Source organism: Salvelinus namaycush, unplaced genomic scaffold (genome assembly GCF_016432855.1).
Source record: "Salvelinus namaycush isolate Seneca unplaced genomic scaffold, SaNama_1.0 Scaffold2275, whole genome shotgun sequence".
NCBI classification, from domain to species: domain Eukaryota; kingdom Metazoa; phylum Chordata; class Actinopteri; order Salmoniformes; family Salmonidae; genus Salvelinus; species Salvelinus namaycush.
This window is the reverse complement of record NW_024059092.1, coordinates 1-22587: the sequence shown is the minus strand read 5'-3', so window position 1 is coordinate 22587 and position 22587 is coordinate 1. Positions and strand designations below refer to the sequence as shown.

At 41.8% G+C, this 22587-nt stretch overlaps 12 non-coding genes and 12 pseudogenes across 12 annotated transcripts; all 24 read right to left on the bottom strand.

Annotated features, from left to right (window-relative positions):
• Window positions 1-2867: 2867 nt before the first annotated feature.
• LOC120038621 lies at window positions 2868-3014 on the bottom strand (annotated as a pseudogene).
• Window positions 3015-3705: 691 nt separating this feature from the next.
• LOC120038603 lies at window positions 3706-3824 on the bottom strand. Its single transcript, XR_005475149.1, has one exon. It is a non-coding gene; the product is annotated as a 5S ribosomal RNA (ribosomal RNA).
• Window positions 3825-4504: 680 nt separating this feature from the next.
• On the bottom strand, window positions 4505-4651 carry LOC120038620 (annotated as a pseudogene).
• Window positions 4652-5342: 691 nt separating this feature from the next.
• LOC120038602 lies at window positions 5343-5461 on the bottom strand. The gene has a single exon (XR_005475148.1). It is a non-coding gene; the product is annotated as a 5S ribosomal RNA (ribosomal RNA).
• Window positions 5462-6146: 685 nt separating this feature from the next.
• LOC120038618 lies at window positions 6147-6293 on the bottom strand (annotated as a pseudogene).
• A 691-nt stretch (window positions 6294-6984) lies between these two features.
• LOC120038601 lies at window positions 6985-7103 on the bottom strand. The gene has a single exon (XR_005475147.1). It is a non-coding gene; the product is annotated as a 5S ribosomal RNA (ribosomal RNA).
• Window positions 7104-7789: 686 nt separating this feature from the next.
• Window positions 7790-7936, bottom strand: LOC120038617 (annotated as a pseudogene).
• A 691-nt stretch (window positions 7937-8627) lies between these two features.
• Window positions 8628-8746, bottom strand: LOC120038600. Its single transcript, XR_005475146.1, has one exon. It is a non-coding gene; the product is annotated as a 5S ribosomal RNA (ribosomal RNA).
• Window positions 8747-9433: 687 nt separating this feature from the next.
• Window positions 9434-9580, bottom strand: LOC120038615 (annotated as a pseudogene).
• A 691-nt stretch (window positions 9581-10271) lies between these two features.
• LOC120038599 lies at window positions 10272-10390 on the bottom strand. Its single transcript, XR_005475145.1, has one exon. It is a non-coding gene; the product is annotated as a 5S ribosomal RNA (ribosomal RNA).
• A 686-nt stretch (window positions 10391-11076) lies between these two features.
• LOC120038614 lies at window positions 11077-11223 on the bottom strand (annotated as a pseudogene).
• A 691-nt stretch (window positions 11224-11914) lies between these two features.
• LOC120038597 lies at window positions 11915-12033 on the bottom strand. Its single transcript, XR_005475144.1, has one exon. It is a non-coding gene; the product is annotated as a 5S ribosomal RNA (ribosomal RNA).
• Window positions 12034-12718: 685 nt separating this feature from the next.
• LOC120038629 lies at window positions 12719-12866 on the bottom strand (annotated as a pseudogene).
• A 691-nt stretch (window positions 12867-13557) lies between these two features.
• On the bottom strand, window positions 13558-13676 carry LOC120038596. The gene has a single exon (XR_005475143.1). It is a non-coding gene; the product is annotated as a 5S ribosomal RNA (ribosomal RNA).
• A 687-nt stretch (window positions 13677-14363) lies between these two features.
• On the bottom strand, window positions 14364-14510 carry LOC120038613 (annotated as a pseudogene).
• A 691-nt stretch (window positions 14511-15201) lies between these two features.
• Window positions 15202-15320, bottom strand: LOC120038630. The gene has a single exon (XR_005475157.1). It is a non-coding gene; the product is annotated as a 5S ribosomal RNA (ribosomal RNA).
• Window positions 15321-15997: 677 nt separating this feature from the next.
• Window positions 15998-16144, bottom strand: LOC120038612 (annotated as a pseudogene).
• Window positions 16145-16835: 691 nt separating this feature from the next.
• LOC120038628 lies at window positions 16836-16954 on the bottom strand. The gene has a single exon (XR_005475156.1). It is a non-coding gene; the product is annotated as a 5S ribosomal RNA (ribosomal RNA).
• Window positions 16955-17631: 677 nt separating this feature from the next.
• Window positions 17632-17778, bottom strand: LOC120038611 (annotated as a pseudogene).
• Window positions 17779-18469: 691 nt separating this feature from the next.
• On the bottom strand, window positions 18470-18588 carry LOC120038616. Its single transcript, XR_005475155.1, has one exon. It is a non-coding gene; the product is annotated as a 5S ribosomal RNA (ribosomal RNA).
• Window positions 18589-19274: 686 nt separating this feature from the next.
• On the bottom strand, window positions 19275-19421 carry LOC120038610 (annotated as a pseudogene).
• Window positions 19422-20112: 691 nt separating this feature from the next.
• LOC120038607 lies at window positions 20113-20231 on the bottom strand. Its single transcript, XR_005475153.1, has one exon. It is a non-coding gene; the product is annotated as a 5S ribosomal RNA (ribosomal RNA).
• Window positions 20232-20908: 677 nt separating this feature from the next.
• LOC120038609 lies at window positions 20909-21055 on the bottom strand (annotated as a pseudogene).
• A 691-nt stretch (window positions 21056-21746) lies between these two features.
• Window positions 21747-21865, bottom strand: LOC120038595. Its single transcript, XR_005475142.1, has one exon. It is a non-coding gene; the product is annotated as a 5S ribosomal RNA (ribosomal RNA).
• Between the last annotated feature and the right edge of the window lie 722 nt (window positions 21866-22587).

The following is a 22587-nucleotide window of genomic DNA, read 5'->3' as shown; positions in this document are numbered from 1 at the left end:
CTTCTGAACCTGCTGTACCACATCTACCTTTGCTAAACATAAATCAATTCTACTTTGTTTTAGTTCATTTAACACCACCTGCCTTCTCGAAAACTCTCTTCTATTTACATTTTCAGCCCTCCATATATCTACAAGATTTTCCTTATTCATTAATTCCCGTAAAGCATTTCTAGACGAATCATGTCTGAAACTATCACATCTCGAGACATCCATTCTAGTACACTTCACGTTAAAATCTCCTACTAGTATACAGTTCTCTGAACACAGTGTTCTTAGGTTATTAAACATATCTCTCCTTTCCGCTTCAATATTCGAAGCATAAACATTAATTAGACGAAAAATGACATTTTGCACTTCAAACTCAATAACAATAATTCTTCCCTGATTATCTGCATATACCTGCTTGACATTTTTAACCACATCATTTTTTACCAAAATAGCCACTCCACATGTTTTATCACTTCCGTGACTACAAAAAATGAGCTCAGACCATTTGCTCTTAATTTCCAGCATTTTGGCGTCCGTCCAATTAGTCTCTTGAAAACACCACATGTCCGTTTCAACAGACACCAAAACCTGCTCCAATTTGTTCATATTTCTTAAACTGTTGCCATTTAGTGATGCAACTCTAATCATTGTTAATATATGCAGAAATATAGCCAAAAACAAACATGTCATTTCAAAATAGACTTTTTCTTTTTTCCAGATCCCGTCACCTCCTTAGCTTTCACTAATGCTCTCTTATTTCTAGCAAACCGCTGAAAATCCTCAATATCTATTTCTTCGTCTGACTCCTGACTTGTACTTGTAAGGGGAGCAACATCCAAGCCTTTTGTAAAACATTCTTTAACAGTGCCATCAACTCCAGTGGACCCAGCCCTCTCCTTGGTTTCATTTTCACACAGGTTTAAAGCTGGTTCAGGCACCTGAGAAGCACCCTGCACCATCTCTACCTGTGTATCCAATTCACCAATCATGTGCTGCTGCTCCACCTTGTCAGCAGCAGAGACCAAGACTGCGTCTCGAGTACTGCCAGAAGGCATTACATACTCTCCAAGCATATCTATAGCTGTCTCTGGAATCACCTGCGACACACTTTCCATATCACTCTCTTCCTCCCCCTCCATAGTCTCACTCCTCTCAACCTCTTCTTCAGTAATGAGGTCCAGTGTTTGCAGAAATAAGACATCCTTTTCCTTCTTACATTTACATCTGTCCTTAGGTCTGTCACACCTTCTACACATATCACCGATGTTCGAACATTCTCTGGCATAATGTCCTTGTTCACCACATTTATGACATACAAATTCTGGACATTCTTTGAGTATGTGTCCCGGTTGAATACATAGTCTACATACCTTCACTTGGTTATCGTGGATCACTCGGAAATATTCAAATCCTTCTACAGTGTTGAATTTGGTTGAGTAAGGTAATGATTGCACACTGTCCGTAAACTTCACCTTACAAAATCTCGTCCCGTCCACAATGTCCGTTCCTGGCCACATCCTCCTCTTGATTGGTGTTGTTGCGTTCACATTCCATCCTTGTAATTTGTCATGTATTTCCTCATCCGTAATATATGCCGGCATGTTCAAAAAGGACACCACAAGTTCATCATTTCCCAGTTCTTTCGCCATTATTTGGCAGCTCTTTATTTTTAGCCCGTCTAGTAGTCTTTCTTTTCCTTTCGCGTGTGACATGGTTATTTCGTACTTATTTCTGTCCTTCATTCTACATCCCAATATCATTCCACATACTTCTTTTATTCCTCTCAGCAATTCCATCGTTGTTATTTTTTCTTCTCCAATAACTTCCACGTTCACCGTCAATTCTTTCTCATATTTTCTTCTCCTCAACTCTTCATTCGACGCTCTTTTTTCTCCGTTGTCCATTCTCATTGTTGTTGTTATTCTTGATGTCGAAGCCATTGTATCCGTCCAATTATTTTACTTAGAATCCCCCAAACAGCTCACGCCGTTGGGGGATAAAAACGCAAATATTTACAAAGAAAATAAGCTACACTCCCCACACAAACTTCCAAACTTAAAGTATATAAACCAGCAAAACCAAAAACGATTTTCTCTCTACAAACAATTCACAAACAATCCAACACCTGCTGCTCACTCACTTCCTGAAACTTCCAAAAAGGGGCGTATTCAGGCTGGTATGGCCGTAAGCGAAGGTACATCTCTTGGTACACCATATAAAGTCAAAGTGAGTCTGATAAACAGACATTGCATTCTCACCAATTAGATAAGCAGCTTGAACTTTGGCTCACTCAAAAAGTGGAAGAAATTACATATACTGTAGCCATCACTTTTTAGCACAGATAGTTGGATGAAATACAAACAAACCTTGCAAACATTTCTAAGCGAGGGCACATATTTCAGCCTTGTGGGAAAAAACGGACAAATACAATGACTTCTGACAAATACATCATCAGCAACAGTTTCCCATGCAGCTATCCTACTAGCCACAATAAATACACAAAAGCTCTGGATGTTGAAAACCTATTGCATTGTTCTGTGCTAAGGAGGAACGCATGTATGGACAATTTCATATTGGAAGCGCATGGGGCGCGTATGACACATCATGACCGGGGGGGGGGGGGGTTAGAGTGGCTTCTCAACTATCTCCTGATTGAAGTACCAGCGTGGCATAAATACAATGCTGCATTTCGCAACATAATGTTTCGACAAAATGCCAACAATATTTTGCTACAAACAAATGTTTCCACCTTTCGATTGGTCCACAAAGTCTCCTTCACAACTGACTTCAAAGATCTCCATAAGCACAGTCAGTTGACTCAAGTCATCCTTAAGCCTGCCGCCAAGCAACAGTTTATCATTAACAAAGACATCAGGGTAAAGCTCAAACGAGCACTACCATAAATTTTGCAATCGGATTCCCACATTTGGAAAATTCGCAAGGGGTCAGCACAGCCAGAGTGCAATGGCTGAGCCCCACACCGGGTGAACCACCTTCTTGATCACGGTATCTCTTCTGCTTAGTGGAGGAAAAGTGTCTCCAGTGCCAACATTTTCCGCTAACGGTAACCACTTTGTGTTCTGATAATATCATATCACATCGACCTGCGTTAAATGCCGTTTAGGAATGCACTTGCACACAGAGTAGTGAAAAAGTAGTTTATTTTGTTTACTAGATTATATCAGTGAACCACTAGATTCCCATCATGCAACACTGTCGAAAAAATCACCAATTACTTTTTAATATCTTAACCCATCTGATATCACAAATGTTTGCGATATGACGAAATACAATCACATTCAGACACACACACACACACAGACAAATGCATGAAACCAATTGATTTATTATCGATAACATCTCAGATTCTCTTGTGCTTTTGATTTACTCCATAAAAGAAGGGTTGTAATTCCAACATGGAAAACACAGGGCCATCAGACACCAGTCCAGTTCCACTCCTCACCAGCATTATTTCCTTTGATCATTTGAACAGGGCGAGGGAGCACAGAGCACACACAAGCTGCATTCAGTAACAATATTCTTATTTGTCTTATGCATAAAAGGCAGTTGCTCCCTGACAACACAAGGAACTTTGATCGTATTAAAAGGGCAGGGGAGACTAGCCCATAGAAGCTGCATTTAGTCAATTCAGCATCAAATGCTTACTACAAGGCAGTGTTGCTGATGAAATAATGCCACACCCCCTAGTGGACAAAAGGCTTACAGCACCTGGTATTCCCAGGCGGTCTCCCATCCAAGTACTAACCAGGCCCGACCCTGCTTAGCTTCCGAGATCAGACGAGATCGGGCATATTCAGGCTGGTATGGCCGTAAGCGAAGGTACATCTCTTGGTACACCATATAAAGTCAAAGTGAGTCTGATAAACAGACATTGCATTCTCACCAATTAGATAAGCAGCTTGAACTTTGGCTCACTCAAAAAGTGGAAGAAATTACATATACTGTAGCCATCACTTTTTAGCACAGATAGTTGGATGAAATACAAACAAACCTTGCAAACATTTCTAAGCGAGGGCACATATTTCAGCCTTGTGGGAAAAAACGGACAAATACAATGACTTCTGACAAATACATCATCAGCAACAGTTTCCCATGCAGCTATCCTACTAGCCACAATAAATACACAAAAGCTCTGGATGTTGAAAACCTATTGCATTGTTCTGTGCTAAGGAGGAACGCATGTATGGACAATTTCATATTGGAAGCGCATGACACATCATGACCGGGGGGGGGGGGGGGGTTAGAGTGGCTTCTCAACTATCTCCTGATTGAAGTACCAGCGTGGCATAAATACAATGCTGCATTTCGCAACATAATGTTTCGACAAAATGCCAACAATATTTTGCTACAAACAAATGTTTCCACCTTTCGATTGGTCCACAAAGTCTCCTTCACAACTGACTTCAAAGATCTCCATAAGCACAGTCAGTTGACTCAAGTCATCCTTAAGCCTGCCGCCAAGCAACAGTTTATCATTAACAAAGACATCAGGGTAAAGCTCAAACGAGCACTACCATAAATTTTGCAATCGGATTCCCACATTTGGAAAATTCGCAAGGGGTCAGCACAGCCAGAGTGCAATGGCTGAGCCCCACACCGGGTGAACCACCTTCTTGATCACGGTATCTCTTCTGCTTAGTGGAGGAAAAGTGTCTCCAGTGCCAACATTTTCCGCTAACGGTAACCACTTTGTGTTCTGATAATATCATATCACATCGACCTGCGTTAAATGCCGTTTAGGAATGCACTTGCACACAGAGTAGTGAAAAAGTAGTTTATTTTGTTTACTAGATTATATCAGTGAACCACTAGATTCCCATCATGCAACACTGTCGAAAAAATCACCAATTACTTTTTAATATCTTAACCCATCTGATATCACAAATGTTTGCGATATGACGAAATACAATCACATTCAGACACACACACACACACAGACAAATGCATGAAACCAATTGATTTATTATCGATAACATCTCAGATTCTCTTGTGCTTTTGATTTACTCCATAAAAGAAGGGTTGTAATTCCAACATGGAAAACACAGGGCCATCAGACACCAGTCCAGTTCCACTCCTCACCAGCATTATTTCCTTTGATCATTTGAACAGGGCGAGGGAGCACAGAGCACACACAAGCTGCATTCAGTAACAATATTCTTATTTGTCTTATGCATAAAAGGCAGTTGCTCCCTGACAACACAAGGAACTTTGATCGTATTAAAAGGGCAGGGGAGACTAGCCCATAGAAGCTGCATTTAGTCAATTCAGCATCAAATGCTTACTACAAGGCAGTGTTGCTGATGAAATAATGCCACACCCCCTAGTGGACAAAAGGCTTACAGCACCTGGTATTCCCAGGCGGTCTCCCATCCAAGTACTAACCAGGCCCGACCCTGCTTAGCTTCCGAGATCAGACGAGATCGGGCATATTCAGGCTGGTATGGCCGTAAGCGAAGGTACATCTCTTGGTACACCATATAAAGTCAAAGTGAGTCTGATAAACAGACATTGCATTCTCACCAATTAGATAAGCAGCTTGAACTTTGGCTCACTCAAAAAGTGGAAGAAATTACATATACTGTAGCCATCACTTTTTAGCACAGATAGTTGGATGAAATACAAACAAACCTTGCAAACATTTCTAAGCGAGGGCACATATTTCAGCCTTGTGGGAAAAAACGGACAAATACAATGACTTCTGACAAATACATCATCAGCAACAGTTTCCCATGCAGCTATCCTACTAGCCACAATAAATACACAAAAGCTCTGGATGTTGAAAACCTATTGCATTGTTCTGTGCTAAGGAGGAACGCATGTATGGACAATTTCATATTGGAAGCGCATGGGGCGCGTATGACACATCATGACCGGGGGGGGGGTTAGAGTGGCTTCTCAACTATCTCCTGATTGAAGTACCAGCGTGGCATAAATACAATGCTGCATTTCGCAACATAATGTTTCGACAAAATGCCAACAATATTTTGCTACAAACAAATGTTTCCACCTTTCGATTGGTCCACAAAGTCTCCTTCACAACTGACTTCAAAGATCTCCATAAGCACAGTCAGTTGACTCAAGTCATCCTTAAGCCTGCCGCCAAGCAACAGTTTATCATTAACAAAGACATCAGGGTAAAGCTCAAACGAGCACTACCATAAATTTTGCAATCGGATTCCCACATTTGGAAAATTCGCAAGGGGTCAGCACAGCCAGAGTGCAATGGCTGAGCCCCACACCGGGTGAACCACCTTCTTGATCACGGTATCTCTTCTGCTTAGTGGAGGAAAAGTGTCTCCAGTGCCAACATTTTCCGCTAACGGTAACCACTTTGTGTTCTGATAATATCATATCACATCGACCTGCGTTAAATGCCGTTTAGGAATGCACTTGCACACAGAGTAGTGAAAAAGTAGTTTATTTTGTTTACTAGATTATATCAGTGAACCACTAGATTCCCATCATGCAACACTGTCGAAAAAATCACCAATTACTTTTTAATATCTTAACCCATCTGATATCACAAATGTTTGCGATATGACGAAATACAATCACATTCAGACACACACACACACACAGACAAATGCATGAAACCAATTGATTTATTATCGATAACATCTCAGATTCTCTTGTGCTTTTGATTTACTCCATAAAAGAAGGGTTGTAATTCCAACATGGAAAACACAGGGCCATCAGACACCAGTCCAGTTCCACTCCTCACCAGCATTATTTCCTTTGATCATTTGAACAGGGCGAGGGAGCACAGAGCACACACAAGCTGCATTCAGTAACAATATTCTTATTTGTCTTATGCATAAAAGGCAGTTGCTCCCTGACAACACAAGGAACTTTGATCGTATTAAAAGGGCAGGGGAGACTAGCCCATAGAAGCTGCATTTAGTCAATTCAGCATCAAATGCTTACTACAAGGCAGTGTTGCTGATGAAATAATGCCACACCCCCTAGTGGACAAAAGGCTTACAGCACCTGGTATTCCCAGGCGGTCTCCCATCCAAGTACTAACCAGGCCCGACCCTGCTTAGCTTCCGAGATCAGACGAGATCGGGCATATTCAGGCTGGTATGGCCGTAAGCGAAGGTACATCTCTTGGTACACCATATAAAGTCAAAGTGAGTCTGATAAACAGACATTGCATTCTCACCAATTAGATAAGCAGCTTGAACTTTGGCTCACTCAAAAAGTGGAAGAAATTACATATACTGTAGCCATCACTTTTTAGCACAGATAGTTGGATGAAATACAAACAAACCTTGCAAACATTTCTAAGCGAGGGCACATATTTCAGCCTTGTGGGAAAAAACGGACAAATACAATGACTTCTGACAAATACATCATCAGCAACAGTTTCCCATGCAGCTATCCTACTAGCCACAATAAATACACAAAAGCTCTGGATGTTGAAAACCTATTGCATTGTTCTGTGCTAAGGAGGAACGCATGTATGGACAATTTCATATTGGAAGCGCATGGGGCGCGTATGACACATCATGACCGGGGGGGGGGGTTAGAGTGGCTTCTCAACTATCTCCTGATTGAAGTACCAGCGTGGCATAAATACAATGCTGCATTTCGCAACATAATGTTTCGACAAAATGCCAACAATATTTTGCTACAAACAAATGTTTCCACCTTTCGATTGGTCCACAAAGTCTCCTTCACAACTGACTTCAAAGATCTCCATAAGCACAGTCAGTTGACTCAAGTCATCCTTAAGCCTGCCGCCAAGCAACAGTTTATCATTAACAAAGACATCAGGGTAAAGCTCAAACGAGCACTACCATAAATTTTGCAATCGGATTCCCACATTTGGAAAATTCGCAAGGGGTCAGCACAGCCAGAGTGCAATGGCTGAGCCCCACACCGGGTGAACCACCTTCTTGATCACGGTATCTCTTCTGCTTAGTGGAGGAAAAGTGTCTCCAGTGCCAACATTTTCCGCTAACGGTAACCACTTTGTGTTCTGATAATATCATATCACATCGACCTGCGTTAAATGCCGTTTAGGAATGCACTTGCACACAGAGTAGTGAAAAAGTAGTTTATTTTGTTTACTAGATTATATCAGTGAACCACTAGATTCCCATCATGCAACACTGTCGAAAAAATCACCAATTACTTTTTAATATCTTAACCCATCTGATATCACAAATGTTTGCGATATGACGAAATACAATCACATTCAGACACACACACACACACAGACAAATGCATGAAACCAATTGATTTATTATCGATAACATCTCAGATTCTCTTGTGCTTTTGATTTACTCCATAAAAGAAGGGTTGTAATTCCAACATGGAAAACACAGGGCCATCAGACACCAGTCCAGTTCCACTCCTCACCAGCATTATTTCCTTTGATCATTTGAACAGGGCGAGGGAGCACAGAGCACACACAAGCTGCATTCAGTAACAATATTCTTATTTGTCTTATGCATAAAAGGCAGTTGCTCCCTGACAACACAAGGAACTTTGATCGTATTAAAAGGGCAGGGGAGACTAGCCCATAGAAGCTGCATTTAGTCAATTCAGCATCAAATGCTTACTACAAGGCAGTGTTGCTGATGAAATAATGCCACACCCCCTAGTGGACAAAAGGCTTACAGCACCTGGTATTCCCAGGCGGTCTCCCATCCAAGTACTAACCAGGCCCGACCCTGCTTAGCTTCCGAGATCAGACGAGATCGGGCATATTCAGGCTGGTATGGCCGTAAGCGAAGGTACATCTCTTGGTACACCATATAAAGTCAAAGTGAGTCTGATAAACAGACATTGCATTCTCACCAATTAGATAAGCAGCTTGAACTTTGGCTCACTCAAAAAGTGGAAGAAATTACATATACTGTAGCCATCACTTTTTAGCACAGATAGTTGGATGAAATACAAACAAACCTTGCAAACATTTCTAAGCGAGGGCACATATTTCAGCCTTGTGGGAAAAAACGGACAAATACAATGACTTCTGACAAATACATCATCAGCAACAGTTTCCCATGCAGCTATCCTACTAGCCACAATAAATACACAAAAGCTCTGGATGTTGAAAACCTATTGCATTGTTCTGTGCTAAGGAGGAACGCATGTATGGACAATTTCATATTGGAAGCGCATGGGGCGCGTATGACACATCATGACCGGGGGGGGGGGGTTAGAGTGGCTTCTCAACTATCTCCTGATTGAAGTACCAGCGTGGCATAAATACAATGCTGCATTTCGCAACATAATGTTTCGACAAAATGCCAACAATATTTTGCTACAAACAAATGTTTCCACCTTTCGATTGGTCCACAAAGTCTCCTTCACAACTGACTTCAAAGATCTCCATAAGCACAGTCAGTTGACTCAAGTCATCCTTAAGCCTGCCGCCAAGCAACAGTTTATCATTAACAAAGACATCAGGGTAAAGCTCAAACGAGCACTACCATAAATTTTGCAATCGGATTCCCACATTTGGAAAATTCGCAAGGGGTCAGCACAGCCAGAGTGCAATGGCTGAGCCCCACACCGGGTGAACCACCTTCTTGATCACGGTATCTCTTCTGCTTAGTGGAGGAAAAGTGTCTCCAGTGCCAACATTTTCCGCTAACGGTAACCACTTTGTGTTCTGATAATATCATATCACATCGACCTGCGTTAAATGCCGTTTAGGAATGCACTTGCACACAGAGTAGTGAAAAAGTAGTTTATTTTGTTTACTAGATTATATCAGTGAACCACTAGATTCCCATCATGCAACACTGTCGAAAAAATCACCAATTACTTTTTAATATCTTAACCCATCTGATATCACAAATGTTTGCGATATGACGAAATACAATCACATTCAGACACACACACACACACAGACAAATGCATGAAACCAATTGATTTATTATCGATAACATCTCAGATTCTCTTGTGCTTTTGATTTACTCCATAAAAGAAGGGTTGTAATTCCAACATGGAAAACACAGGGCCATCAGACACCAGTCCAGTTCCACTCCTCACCAGCATTATTTCCTTTGATCATTTGAACAGGGCGAGGGAGCACAGAGCACACACAAGCTGCATTCAGTAACAATATTCTTATTTGTCTTATGCATAAAAGGCAGTTGCTCCCTGACAACACAAGGAACTTTGATCGTATTAAAAGGGCAGGGGAGACTAGCCCATAGAAGCTGCATTTAGTCAATTCAGCATCAAATGCTTACTACAAGGCAGTGTTGCTGATGAAATAATGCCACACCCCCTAGTGGACAAAAGGCTTACAGCACCTGGTATTCCCAGGCGGTCTCCCATCCAAGTACTAACCAGGCCCGACCCTGCTTAGCTTCCGAGATCAGACGAGATCGGGCATATTCAGGCTGGTATGGCCGTAAGCGAAGGTACATCTCTTGGTACACCATATAAAGTCAAAGTGAGTCTGATAAACAGACATTGCATTCTCACCAATTAGATAAGCAGCTTGAACTTTGGCTCACTCAAAAAGTGGAAGAAATTACATATACTGTAGCCATCACTTTTTAGCACAGATAGTTGGATGAAATACAAACAAACCTTGCAAACATTTCTAAGCGAGGGCACATATTTCAGCCTTGTGGGAAAAAACGGACAAATACAATGACTTCTGACAAATACATCATCAGCAACAGTTTCCCATGCAGCTATCCTACTAGCCACAATAAATACACAAAAGCTCTGGATGTTGAAAACCTATTGCATTGTTCTGTGCTAAGGAGGAACGCATGTATGGACAATTTCATATTGGAAGCGCATGGGGCGCGTATGACACATCATGACCGGGGGGGGGGGTTAGAGTGGCTTCTCAACTATCTCCTGATTGAAGTACCAGCGTGGCATAAATACAATGCTGCATTTCGCAACATAATGTTTCGACAAAATGCCAACAATATTTTGCTACAAACAAATGTTTCCACCTTTCGATTGGTCCACAAAGTCTCCTTCACAACTGACTTCAAAGATCTCCATAAGCACAGTCAGTTGACTCAAGTCATCCTTAAGCCTGCCGCCAAGCAACAGTTTATCATTAACAAAGACATCAGGGTAAAGCTCAAACGAGCACTACCATAAATTTTGCAATCGGATTCCCACATTTGGAAAATTCGCAAGGGGTCAGCACAGCCAGAGTGCAATGGCTGAGCCCCACACCGGGTGAACCACCTTCTTGATCACGGTATCTCTTCTGCTTAGTGGAGGAAAAGTGTCTCCAGTGCCAACATTTTCCGCTAACGGTAACCACTTTGTGTTCTGATAATATCATATCACATCGACCTGCGTTAAATGCCGTTTAGGAATGCACTTGCACACAGAGTAGTGAAAAAGTAGTTTATTTTGTTTACTAGATTATATCAGTGAACCACTAGATTCCCATCATGCAACACTGTCGAAAAAATCACCAATTACTTTTTAATATCTTAACCCATCTGATATCACAAATGTTTGCGATATGACGAAATACAATCACATTCAGACACACACACACACACAGACAAATGCATGAAACCAATTGATTTATTATCGATAACATCTCAGATTCTCTTGTGCTTTTGATTTACTCCATAAAAGAAGGGTTGTAATTCCAACATGGAAAACACAGGGCCATCAGACACCAGTCCAGTTCCACTCCTCACCAGCATTATTTCCTTTGATCATTTGAACAGGGCGAGGGAGCACAGAGCACACACAAGCTGCATTCAGTAACAATATTCTTATTTGTCTTATGCATAAAAGGCAGTTGCTCCCTGACAACACAAGGAACTTTGATCGTATTAAAAGGGCAGGGGAGACTAGCCCATAGAAGCTGCATTTAGTCAATTCAGCATCAAATGCTTACTACAAGGCAGTGTTGCTGATGAAATAATGCCACACCCCCTAGTGGACAAAAGGCTTACAGCACCTGGTATTCCCAGGCGGTCTCCCATCCAAGTACTAACCAGGCCCGACCCTGCTTAGCTTCCGAGATCAGACGAGATCGGGCATATTCAGGCTGGTATGGCCGTAAGCGAAGGTACATCTCTTGGTACACCATATAAAGTCAAAGTGAGTCTGATAAACAGACATTGCATTCTCACCAATTAGATAAGCAGCTTGAACTTTGGCTCACTCAAAAAGTGGAAGAAATTACATATACTGTAGCCATCACTTTTTAGCACAGATAGTTGGATGAAATACAAACAAACCTTGCAAACATTTCTAAGCGAGGGCACATATTTCAGCCTTGTGGGAAAAAACGGACAAATACAATGACTTCTGACAAATACATCATCAGCAACAGTTTCCCATGCAGCTATCCTACTAGCCACAATAAATACACAAAAGCTCTGGATGTTGAAAACCTATTGCATTGTTCTGTGCTAAGGAGGAACGCATGTATGGACAATTTCATATTGGAAGCGCATGGGGCGCGTATGACACATCATGACCGGGGGGGGGGTTAGAGTGGCTTCTCAACTATCTCCTGATTGAAGTACCAGCGTGGCATAAATACAATGCTGCATTTCGCAACATAATGTTTCGACAAAATGCCAACAATATTTTGCTACAAACAAATGTTTCCACCTTTCGATTGGTCCACAAAGTCTCCTTCACAACTGACTTCAAAGATCTCCATAAGCACAGTCAGTTGACTCAAGTCATCCTTAAGCCTGCCGCCAAGCAACAGTTTATCATTAACAAAGACATCAGGGTAAAGCTCAAACGAGCACTACCATAAATTTTGCAATCGGATTCCCACATTTGGAAAATTCGCAAGGGGTCAGCACAGCCAGAGTGCAATGGCTGAGCCCCACACCGGGTGAACCACCTTCTTGATCACAGGTATCTCTTCTGCTTAGTGGAGGAAAAGTGTCTCCAGTGCCAACATTTTCCGCTAACGGTAACCACTTTGTGTTCTGATAATATCATATCACATCGACCTGCGTTAAATGCCGTTTAGGAATGCACTTGCACACAGAGTAGTGAAAAAGTAGTTTATTTTGTTTACTAGATTATATCAGTGAACCACTAGATTCCCATCATGCAACACTGTCGAAAAAATCACCAATTACTTTTTAATATCTTAACCCATCTGATATCACAAATGTTTGCGATATGACGAAATACAATCACATTCAGACACACACACACACACAGACAAATGCATGAAACCAATTGATTTATTATCGATAACATCTCAGATTCTCTTGTGCTTTTGATTTACTCCATAAAAGAAGGGTTGTAATTCCAACATGGAAAACACAGGGCCATCAGACACCAGTCCAGTTCCACTCCTCACCAGCATTATTTCCTTTGATCATTTGAACAGGGCGAGGGAGCACAGAGCACACACAAGCTGCATTCAGTAACAATATTCTTATTTGTCTTATGCATAAAAGGCAGTTGCTCCCTGACAACACAAGGAACTTTGATCGTATTAAAAGGGCAGGGGAGACTAGCCCATAGAAGCTGCATTTAGTCAATTCAGCATCAAATGCTTACTACAAGGCAGTGTTGCTGATGAAATAATGCCACACCCCCTAGTGGACAAAAGGCTTACAGCACCTGGTATTCCCAGGCGGTCTCCCATCCAAGTACTAACCAGGCCCGACCCTGCTTAGCTTCCGAGATCAGACGAGATCGGGCATATTCAGGCTGGTATGGCCGTAAGCGAAGGTACATCTCTTGGTACACCATATAAAGTCAAAGTGAGTCTGATAAACAGACATTGCATTCTCACCAATTAGATAAGCAGCTTGAACTTTGGCTCACTCAAAAAGTGGAAGAAATTACATATACTGTAGCCATCACTTTTTAGCACAGATAGTTGGATGAAATACAAACAAACCTTGCAAACATTTCTAAGCGAGGGCACATATTTCAGCCTTGTGGGAAAAAACGGACAAATACAATGACTTCTGACAAATACATCATCAGCAACAGTTTCCCATGCAGCTATCCTACTAGCCACAATAAATACACAAAAGCTCTGGATGTTGAAAACCTATTGCATTGTTCTGTGCTAAGGAGGAACGCATGTATGGACAATTTCATATTGGAAGCGCATGGGGCGCGTATGACACATCATGACCGGGGGGGGGGGGTTAGAGTGGCTTCTCAACTATCTCCTGATTGAAGTACCAGCGTGGCATAAATACAATGCTGCATTTCGCAACATAATGTTTCGACAAAATGCCAACAATATTTTGCTACAAACAAATGTTTCCACCTTTCGATTGGTCCACAAAGTCTCCTTCACAACTGACTTCAAAGATCTCCATAAGCACAGTCAGTTGACTCAAGTCATCCTTAAGCCTGCCGCCAAGCAACAGTTTATCATTAACAAAGACATCAGGGTAAAGCTCAAACGAGCACTACCATAAATTTTGCAATCGGATTCCCACATTTGGAAAATTCGCAAGGGGTCAGCACAGCCAGAGTGCAATGGCTGAGCCCCACACCGGGTGAACCACCTTCTTGATCACGGTATCTCTTCTGCTTAGTGGAGGAAAAGTGTCTCCAGTGCCAACATTTTCCGCTAACGGTAACCACTTTGTGTTCTGATAATATCATATCACATCGACCTGCGTTAAATGCCGTTTAGGAATGCACTTGCACACAGAGTAGTGAAAAAGTAGTTTATTTTGTTTACTAGATTATATCAGTGAACCACTAGATTCCCATCATGCAACACTGTCGAAAAAATCACCAATTACTTTTTAATATCTTAACCCATCTGATATCACAAATGTTTGCGATATGACGAAATACAATCACATTCAGACACACACACACACACAGACAAATGCATGAAACCAATTGATTTATTATCGATAACATCTCAGATTCTCTTGTGCTTTTGATTTACTCCATAAAAGAAGGGTTGTAATTCCAACATGGAAAACACAGGGCCATCAGACACCAGTCCAGTTCCACTCCTCACCAGCATTATTTCCTTTGATCATTTGAACAGGGCGAGGGAGCACAGAGCACACACAAGCTGCATTCAGTAACAATATTCTTATTTGTCTTATGCATAAAAGGCAGTTGCTCCCTGACAACACAAGGAACTTTGATCGTATTAAAAGGGCAGGGGAGACTAGCCCATAGAAGCTGCATTTAGTCAATTCAGCATCAAATGCTTACTACAAGGCAGTGTTGCTGATGAAATAATGCCACACCCCCTAGTGGACAAAAGGCTTACAGCACCTGGTATTCCCAGGCGGTCTCCCATCCAAGTACTAACCAGGCCCGACCCTGCTTAGCTTCCGAGATCAGACGAGATCGGGCATATTCAGGCTGGTATGGCCGTAAGCGAAGGTACATCTCTTGGTACACCATATAAAGTCAAAGTGAGTCTGATAAACAGACATTGCATTCTCACCAATTAGATAAGCAGCTTGAACTTTGGCTCACTCAAAAAGTGGAAGAAATTACATATACTGTAGCCATCACTTTTTAGCACAGATAGTTGGATGAAATACAAACAAACCTTGCAAACATTTCTAAGCGAGGGCACATATTTCAGCCTTGTGGGAAAAAACGGACAAATACAATGACTTCTGACAAATACATCATCAGCAACAGTTTCCCATGCAGCTATCCTACTAGCCACAATAAATACACAAAAGCTCTGGATGTTGAAAACCTATTGCATTGTTCTGTGCTAAGGAGGAACGCATGTATGGACAATTTCATATTGGAAGCGCGTATGACACATCATGACCGGGGGGGGGGGTTAGAGTGGCTTCTCAACTATCTCCTGATTGAAGTACCAGCGTGGCATAAATACAATGCTGCATTTCGCAACATAATGTTTCGACAAAATGCCAACAATATTTTGCTACAAACAAATGTTTCCACCTTTCGATTGGTCCACAAAGTCTCCTTCACAACTGACTTCAAAGATCTCCATAAGCACAGTCAGTTGACTCAAGTCATCCTTAAGCCTGCCGCCAAGCAACAGTTTATCATTAACAAAGACATCAGGGTAAAGCTCAAACGAGCACTACCATAAATTTTGCAATCGGATTCCCACATTTGGAAAATTCGCAAGGGGTCAGCACAGCCAGAGTGCAATGGCTGAGCCCCACACCGGGTGAACCACCTTCTTGATCACGGTATCTCTTCTGCTTAGTGGAGGAAAAGTGTCTCCAGTGCCAACATTTTCCGCTAACGGTAACCACTTTGTGTTCTGATAATATCATATCACATCGACCTGCGTTAAATGCCGTTTAGGAATGCACTTGCACACAGAGTAGTGAAAAAGTAGTTTATTTTGTTTACTAGATTATATCAGTGAACCACTAGATTCCCATCATGCAACACTGTCGAAAAAATCACCAATTACTTTTTAATATCTTAACCCATCTGATATCACAAATGTTTGCGATATGACGAAATACAATCACATTCAGACACACACACACACACAGACAAATGCATGAAACCAATTGATTTATTATCGATAACATCTCAGATTCTCTTGTGCTTTTGATTTACTCCATAAAAGAAGGGTTGTAATTCCAACATGGAAAACACAGGGCCATCAGACACCAGTCCAGTTCCACTCCTCACCAGCATTATTTCCTTTGATCATTTGAACAGGGCGAGGGAGCACAGAGCACACACAAGCTGCATTCAGTAACAATATTCTTATTTGTCTTATGCATAAAAGGCAGTTGCTCCCTGACAACACAAGGAACTTTGATCGTATTAAAAGGGCAGGGGAGACTAGCCCATAGAAGCTGCATTTAGTCAATTCAGCATCAAATGCTTACTACAAGGCAGTGTTGCTGATGAAATAATGCCACACCCCCTAGTGGACAAAAGGCTTACAGCACCTGGTATTCCCAGGCGGTCTCCCATCCAAGTACTAACCAGGCCCGACCCTGCTTAGCTTCCGAGATCAGACGAGATCGGGCATATTCAGGCTGGTATGGCCGTAAGCGAAGGTACATCTCTTGGCTACACCATATAAAGTCAAAGTGAGTCTGATAAACAGACATTGCATTCTCACCAATTAGATAAGCAGCTTGAACTTTGGCTCACTCAAAAAGTGGAAGAAATTACATATACTGTAGCCATCACTTTTTAGCACAGATAGTTGGATGAAATACAAACAAACCTTGCAAACATTTCTAAGCGAGGGCACATATTTCAGCCTTGTGGGAAAAAAACGGACAAATACAATGACTTCTGACAAATACATCATCAGCAACAGTTTCCCATGCAGCTATCCTACTAGCCACAATAAATACACAAAAGCTCTGGATGTTGAAAACCTATTGCATTGTTCTGTGCTAAGGAGGAACGCATGTATGGACAATTTCATATTGGAAGCGCATGACACATCATGACCGGGGGGGGGGGTTAGAGTGGCTTCTCAACTATCTCCTGATTGAAGTACCAGCGTGGCATAAATACAATGCTGCATTTCGCAACATAATGTTTCGACAAAATGCCAACAATATTTTGCTACAAACAAATGTTTCCACCTTTCGATTGGTCCACAAAGTCTCCTTCACAACTGACTTCAAAGATCTCCATAAGCACAGTCAGTTGACTCAAGTCATCCTTAAGCCTGCCGCCAAGCAACAGTTTATCATTAACAAAGACATCAGGGTAAAGCTCAAACGAGCACTACCATAAATTTTGCAATCGGATTCCCACATTTGGAAAATTCGCAAGGGGTCAGCACAGCCAGAGTGCAATGGCTGAGCCCCACACCGGGTGAACCACCTTCTTGATCACGGTATCTCTTCTGCTTAGTGGAGGAAAAGTGTCTCCAGTGCCAACATTTTCCGCTAACGGTAACCACTTTGTGTTCTGATAATATCATATCACATCGACCTGCGTTAAATGCCGTTTAGGAATGCACTTGCACACAGAGTAGTGAAAAAGTAGTTTATTTTGTTTACTAGATTATATCAGTGAACCACTAGATTCCCATCATGCAACACTGTCGAAAAAATCACCAATTACTTTTTAATATCTTAACCCATCTGATATCACAAATGTTTGCGATATGACGAAATACAATCACATTCAGACACACACACACACACAGACAAATGCATGAAACCAATTGATTTATTATCGATAACATCTCAGATTCTCTTGTGCTTTTGATTTACTCCATAAAAGAAGGGTTGTAATTCCAACATGGAAAACACAGGGCCATCAGACACCAGTCCAGTTCCACTCCTCACCAGCATTATTTCCTTTGATCATTTGAACAGGGCGAGGGAGCACAGAGCACACACAAGCTGCATTCAGTAACAATATTCTTATTTGTCTTATGCATAAAAGGCAGTTGCTCCCTGACAACACAAGGAACTTTGATCGTATTAAAAGGGCAGGGGAGACTAGCCCATAGAAGCTGCATTTAGTCAATTCAGCATCAAATGCTTACTACAAGGCAGTGTTGCTGATGAAATAATGCCACACCCCCTAGTGGACAAAAGGCTTACAGCACCTGGTATTCCCAGGCGGTCTCCCATCCAAGTACTAACCAGGCCCGACCCTGCTTAGCTTCCGAGATCAGACGAGATCGGGCATATTCAGGCTGGTATGGCCGTAAGCGAAGGTACATCTCTTGGTACACCATATAAAGTCAAAGTGAGTCTGATAAACAGACATTGCATTCTCACCAATTAGATAAGCAGCTTGAACTTTGGCTCACTCAAAAAGTGGAAGAAATTACATATACTGTAGCCATCACTTTTTAGCACAGATAGTTGGATGAAATACAAACAAACCTTGCAAACATTTCTAAGCGAGGGCACATATTTCAGCCTTGTGGGAAAAAACGGACAAATACAATGACTTCTGACAAATACATCATCAGCAACAGTTTCCCATGCAGCTATCCTACTAGCCACAATAAATACACAAAAGCTCTGGATGTTGAAAACCTATTGCATTGTTCTGTGCTAAGGAGGAACGCATGTATGGACAATTTCATATTGGAAGCGCATGGGGCGCGTATGACACATCATGACCGGGGGGGGGGGTTAGAGTGGCTTCTCAACTATCTCCTGATTGAAGTACCAGCGTGGCATAAATACAATGCTGCATTTCGCAACATAATGTTTCGACAAAATGCCAACAATATTTTGCTACAAACAAATGTTTCCACCTTTCGATTGGTCCACAAAGTCTCCTTCACAACTGACTTCAAAGATCTCCATAAGCACAGTCAGTTGACTCAAGTCATCCTTAAGCCTGCCGCCAAGCAACAGTTTATCATTAACAAAGACATCAGGGTAAAGCTCAAACGAGCACTACCATAAATTTTGCAATCGGATTCCCACATTTGGAAAATTCGCAAGGGGTCAGCACAGCCAGAGTGCAATGGCTGAGCCCCACACCGGGTGAACCACCTTCTTGATCACGGTATCTCTTCTGCTTAGTGGAGGAAAAGTGTCTCCAGTGCCAACATTTTCCGCTAACGGTAACCACTTTGTGTTCTGATAATATCATATCACATCGACCTGCGTTAAATGCCGTTTAGGAATGCACTTGCACACAGAGTAGTGAAAAAGTAGTTTATTTTGTTTACTAGATTATATCAGTGAACCACTAGATTCCCATCATGCAACACTGTCGAAAAAATCACCAATTACTTTTTAATATCTTAACCCATCTGATATCACAAATGTTTGCGATATGACGAAATACAATCACATTCAGACACACACACACACACAGACAAATGCATGAAACCAATTGATTTATTATCGATAACATCTCAGATTCTCTTGTGCTTTTGATTTACTCCATAAAAGAAGGGTTGTAATTCCAACATGGAAAACACAGGGCCATCAGACACCAGTCCAGTTCCACTCCTCACCAGCATTATTTCCTTTGATCATTTGAACAGGGCGAGGGAGCACAGAGCACACACAAGCTGCATTCAGTAACAATATTCTTATTTGTCTTATGCATAAAAGGCAGTTGCTCCCTGACAACACAAGGAACTTTGATCGTATTAAAAGGGCAGGGGAGACTAGCCCATAGAAGCTGCATTTAGTCAATTCAGCATCAAATGCTTACTACAAGGCAGTGTTGCTGATGAAATAATGCCACACCCCCTAGTGGACAAAAGGCTTACAGCACCTGGTATTCCCAGGCGGTCTCCCATCCAAGTACTAACCAGGCCCGACCCTGCTTAGCTTCCGAGATCAGACGAGATCGGGCATATTCAGGCTGGTATGGCCGTAAGCGAAGGTACATCTCTTGGCACACCATATAAAGTCAAAGTGAGTCTGATAAACAGACATTGCATTCTCACCAATTAGATAAGCAGCTTGAACTTTGGCTCACTCAAAAAGTGGAAGAAATTACATATACTGTAGCCATCACTTTTTAGCACAGATAGTTGGATGAAATACAAACAAACCTTGCAAACATTTCTAAGCGAGGGCACATATTTCAGCCTTGTGGGAAAAAAACGGACAAATACAATGACTTCTGACAAATACATCATCAGCAACAGTTTCCCATGCAGCTATCCTACTAGCCACAATAAATACACAAAAGCTCTGGATGTTGAAAACCTATTGCATTGTTCTGTGCTAAGGAGGAACGCATGTATGGACAATTTCATATTGGAAGCGCATGACACATCATGACCGGGGGGGGGGGGTTAGAGTGGCTTCTCAACTATCTCCTGATTGAAGTACCAGCGTGGCATAAATACAATGCTGCATTTCGCAACATAATGTTTCGACAAAATGCCAACAATATTTTGCTACAAACAAATGTTTCCACCTTTCGATTGGTCCACAAAGTCTCCTTCACAACTGACTTCAAAGATCTCCATAAGCACAGTCAGTTGACTCAAGTCATCCTTAAGCCTGCCGCCAAGCAACAGTTTATCATTAACAAAGACATCAGGGTAAAGCTCAAACGAGCACTACCATAAATTTTGCAATCGGATTCCCACATTTGGAAAATTCGCAAGGGGTCAGCACAGCCAGAGTGCAATGGCTGAGCCCCACACCGGGTGAACCACCTTCTTGATCACGGTATCTCTTCTGCTTAGTGGAGGAAAAGTGTCTCCAGTGCCAACATTTTCCGCTAACGGTAACCACTTTGTGTTCTGATAATATCATATCACATCGACCTGCGTTAAATGCCGTTTAGGAATGCACTTGCACACAGAGTAGTGAAAAAGTAGTTTATTTTGTTTACTAGATTATATCAGTGAACCACTAGATTCCCATCATGCAACACTGTCGAAAAAATCACCAATTACTTTTTAATATCTTAACCCATCTGATATCACAAATGTTTGCGATATGACGAAATACAATCACATTCAGACACACACACACACACAGACAAATGCATGAAACCAATTGATTTATTATCGATAACATCTCAGATTCTCTTGTGCTTTTGATTTACTCCATAAAAGAAGGGTTGTAATTCCAACATGGAAAACACAGGGCCATCAGACACCAGTCCAGTTCCACTCCTCACCAGCATTATTTCCTTTGATCATTTGAACAGGGCGAGGGAGCACAGAGCACACACAAGCTGCATTCAGTAACAATATTCTTATTTGTCTTATGCATAAAAGGCAGTTGCTCCCTGACAACACAAGGAACTTTGATCGTATTAAAAGGGCAGGGGAGACTAGCCCATAGAAGCTGCATTTAGTCAATTCAGCATCAAATGCTTACTACAAGGCAGTGTTGCTGATGAAATAATGCCACACCCCCTAGTGGACAAAAGGCTTACAGCACCTGGTATTCCCAGGCGGTCTCCCATCCAAGTACTAACCAGGCCCGACCCTGCTTAGCTTCCGAGATCAGACGAGATCGGGCATATTCAGGCTGGTATGGCCGTAAGCGAAGGTACATCTCTTGGTACACCATATAAAGTCAAAGTGAGTCTGATAAACAGACATTGCATTCTCACCAATTAGATAAGCAGCTTGAACTTTGGCTCACTCAAAAAGTGGAAGAAATTACATATACTGTAGCCATCACTTTTTAGCACAGATAGTTGGATGAAATACAAACAAACCTTGCAAACATTTCTAAGCGAGGGCACATATTTCAGCCTTGTGGGAAAAAACGGACAAATACAATGACTTCTGACAAATACATCATCAGCAACAGTTTCCCATGCAGCTATCCTACTAGCCAATAAATACACAAAAGCTCTGGATGTTGAAAACCTATTGCATTGTTCTGTGCTAAGGAGGAACGCATGTATGGACAATTTCATATTGGAAGCGCATGGGGCGCGTATGACACATCATGACCGGGGGGGGGTTAGAGTGGCTTCTCAACTATCTCCTGATTGAAGTACCAGCGTGGCATAAATACAATGCTGCATTTCGCAACATAATGTTTCGACAAAATGCCAACAATATTTTGCTACAAACAAATGTTTCCACCTTTCGATTGGTCCACAAAGTCTCCTTCACAACTGACTTCAAAGATCTCCATAAGCACAGTCAGTTGACTCAAGTCATCCTTAAGCCTGCCGCCAAGCAACAGTTTATCATTAACAAAGACATCAGGGTAAAGCTCAAACGAGCACTACCATAATTTTGCATCGATTCCC